We start from the raw sequence: 3834 nt of genomic DNA, 5'->3' as shown, positions 1-3834 counted from the left end.
CCCCCTCAGGAACAGTCATAGGGGAGGGGAATAATGGGAAAATGGGGGGGGGGGGGGGGGAAGGGAGGAATGGGAGGATACAAGGGATGGGATAAACATTGAGATGTAACAAGAATAAATTAATAAAAAAAAAGAGTCAAAGCCTCATGCCACTGCCTGCCTGCCTCTCTGCCCTTGGTGTGGATGAAAACGTGATCTGTCTGTTTCCTGTTGCCATGCCTCTCCTACTATTGCTGATTTTATTCCTCTGGAACCATAAGCTAAAAATAATCCCTTTCTTCCTGAAGTTGCTTTTGGTCATAGTGCTTTATCGCAGCAACAGAAAGGTAACTAACAGAGGCAGAAAATTACAGGGACTCGACATCAGATTGCCTGAGGTCAGATCTTGACTGCAAATTCTTCTAGCTTTGCATGAGTTAAGAATAATATTAACAGTCATTCCTCAATATTGTTGTAAGAATGGAAAATTCAATGCATTCCTTAGGGTAGATAATTTGTGAAGAATAAAAATCTGTTTAGTTTGTTCCTTTGTAGTATTTAGCCTTCCTACTTTTTCTTTTACCCAATTGGCTCGGCAAGATTGGCGGGACAATGTCGAATAGCTAACTATATATAGCAAGCTGATACCATGCCTTTTAGTATTAGAATGGTAGCCGGGATTTTGAATCCTGGCTACTTATGGGGAATCTGAGGAGGAAGGATCAATAGTTCAAGTCCTGCCTGGGGCAAATTAGTGGAATCTGTATTACAAACGATGAAGGGGTTAATTGCTCAGTGGCAGGGTCCTGGCCAAGCATGCGTAAGACCCTTTTGTCTCCACTGCTGCATAAAATAAAATAAATTACGATGGGGGTATGTGCTTCTAATATGCCACTGAATTTTTTTTCACTTCTATTTTCTGTGTTTGGGTGTTTTGCTTGCAAACATGCCTGTGCATGATGTGGCATCTAATGCTCATGAATACCAAAAGAGGGCATTGGAGTCCCCAGGACAAGAGGGACAGGTGGTTTTGAGTCACCACATGGGTGCTGGGACCTGAGCCTGGATCCTCTGGAAGAGATGCCAGTGATCTTAACGGCAGCTCTGTCTCTCCAGTATTTCACTTGTAAGTACCTTGGGAAGCTTTCCTTTTATTCCTGCCTTCCTGAATGTGGTAGTTAATTTTAATCGTCAGCTTGATGGGTCTTAGAATCGCCATGGGAACATAACTCTGAGCATATTTCCAGGAAGGATCACCTGAGGAGAGCAGAGGAGCCCCAGAATGTGGACAGCACCATCTCCACAGCTTGGCATCCTGGACTGAATAAAAAGCAGAAAGAGCCCCACCTCTCTGCTTCCTGACTGCGCATGACATATAACCTGCTGCCTCAAGCTCTCACAGTCATGCCTTCCCCACCGTTGGGTACTGTGTCCTCATCCTGTGAGTTTGAGCCAAAAATAAACCTTTCCTTCCTCAATTTTTTTTTGTCAGGATTTGTTTCACCAACGAGGACATTTTTGTCATGAATAGGTCTGAATTTTATCAAGTGCTTTCCCAGTATCCACAGAGAAAACAACAAACCTCTTGTGGGCAATGTTGCCCAGTGTTTGCATTCCTAGGATAATAACCTTCTAATATCCCAGTGTACTTAATCAGATGACAGGTTGTATAGGATCTTTTACACACAAATGAGAAATCAATTAATCCTGCACAGGATAGGCCCTCAGCAGCAGTAGTAAGTACACCACAGAAGGAAGGTATTGGCTGGGAGACATACTCAAAGCTTGGGCTAGTTATCTTTCTTAGAATGTGTGAGCTCCCTACTCCCAACCCAACAACCTCTGCTGCCTGTAGCAGCTATATAAACAGTAGTGTGTACAGCAAATGTGCTTGTCACCTTTGCGGGGCTATGTGGTGGCCCCCAGAGTGAACTGGGAAATTCTACAGTCCTGAGAGTGCCCTGTATGCCTTGGACTCCCTGGTCTTTGGGTAATTAAGGTCCCACATTCTTTTATGCTCTTGCTTTCCAGATGAGTGAAATCATCCAGACTTTACTATTGGTATAATTCTAAGAAAAATACAAAACTAAATCTGAGGCCAAGATTGTTCCAGTCAGGAGTGCATATGTGTGCCTCCTCATTAACAAGCTTTTACTCCAATATGAGATGACGTCATTCAGAACACTGATGGTGATTCTTGTGGACCGTCCGAACACAAAGCTCAAATGTCCTGTGATCTTTTTAGTGTGTGTGTGCGTGTGTGTGTGTGTGTGTGTGTGTGTGTGTGTGTGTGTGTGCATATTGGAAGTCAGAAGTCAACACTAGTTCTTTCTTTAGATATTCCCCACATTATATTTTGAGGCAAGGTCTCTCATGGAGCCTAGAATGCATTGACTTGGGTAGGTTGGCTGGGCGACAGGTTCAAGCGATCCTTTGCCTCCCCAGTTCCTGGGTTAAATCTAACTCTTTACATGAGTACCAGGGATCTAGGATCAGAACTTAAACTCCTCAGGCTTGTGTAGCAATCATACTACTGCCTGAGACATCTGCCCAGCCCATGATGCTATTTTTGGAAGCCAATTTGTATTGCTATCTCATCTACACACACCTAAACTATGATAGTGTTAATTTCTGATTAGTACCAGCATATGTGAATTCCTTTGTATTATCTTTCTGATAATTTATTTATTTCTATTTTCCAAAAAAGTAAGTAGCTCTATGTAATAAAACTGGAAGTTTGAAGAAGCAAATTGACAAAGTAAATGTGAACCGTGACTCAGGGATTTAGCTATGCTCTGAGGATGTAAAGACGCTCAAGGCAGAGGTATGGAAATTTTAGAGATTGGATCTTATTGGCCTTCTCTTCCTCTGTGGTCTTGTCCTGGCTTGACAAGATGGGGGCTGTAAGTATTTGGTCAATGAATGAAGGGAAGCTTGTCAACAGTTGACGATGGGATCTTTTGTGAGTAGCGTGACCGAGTCATACAGATTAGATTTCCTTACGGAAGGAAGAAGGGGAAGTCTCTCAGGTTGGGTGGAGGTGAGGAGGGTACATGCCATGGGACTACATTAGGGGTTGTTACCTCAACAGATTTTGCTTTTCTAAGGGATGAATAGAGTCCCAGGACAAGGTGCTCAGAAGGCAAGGAAGGAAGGAGAAGAAGAACATAACAGAAAAGGGGAAGCTGTGATAAACTAACTTATGCAAGCAGAAGGGAAAAGAGAGAAAAGAGGGTAGAGAAAATGCGGCCTCTAGAAACCTAGGAAAAGTCAATTTCCTGCTTTTCTCTATGCAAAGACTACATCAAAAAAGGATGGGATTCTGGCATGAGAGACTGTCCTGCTTATGGAGGGCGAGAGAATCGATGGCTACAAGAAAGGGGCTGCGGGCCTACATCAAATGCCTTATACTAGCAACTAGCACCATGTCCCAGGCTTTTGCACCCCACCCCTCCAAAAAATAAATGAAACTCATTGCTTACACTAAGGGGATTTTGAGGGATCTTAATGGAAGTTTTGTTTCTCTGCCTTCTTTGTAAATTAACTATGTACATTATCACCGCATTTTCAATAGGAATATAAAGAAGAGGGTGCAGAAACTTCATTGAATTAGTCATATAGATGTAGAGGTATTTAAAGTGATTTTTAAAAAGCCAGTCTTTGGATTCCATTCATTTCGCAACAGACCCTTTCAACATCTATTTAAGTCACTGATTATTGTTGAAAGGCAAAGGGAAGAGGAAGAAGAGGAAGAGGGAAGATGGATCTCGCCTGCATCACGCCTGTCACCCATGAGAAAGTCAAGCACTGACATGCTCTAAAGCACATTGTCTCCAGGAATTAGTTATGCTGAGG

General features: G+C 42.8%; 1 non-coding gene across 1 annotated transcript; it reads left to right on the top strand.

Moving 5' to 3' along the window:
- Positions 1–1797: 1797 nt before the first annotated feature.
- On the top strand, positions 1798–1929 carry LOC127194087 (small nucleolar RNA SNORA68). The gene has a single exon (XR_007831222.1). It is a non-coding gene; the product is annotated as a small nucleolar RNA SNORA68 (small nucleolar RNA).
- The last annotated feature ends 1905 nt before the right edge of the window (positions 1930–3834 follow it).

Source organism: Acomys russatus, chromosome 9, assembly GCF_903995435.1.
Source record: "Acomys russatus chromosome 9, mAcoRus1.1, whole genome shotgun sequence".
Taxonomy (NCBI): domain Eukaryota; kingdom Metazoa; phylum Chordata; class Mammalia; order Rodentia; family Muridae; genus Acomys; species Acomys russatus.
This window is presented reverse-complemented; position numbering and strand designations above follow the sequence as displayed.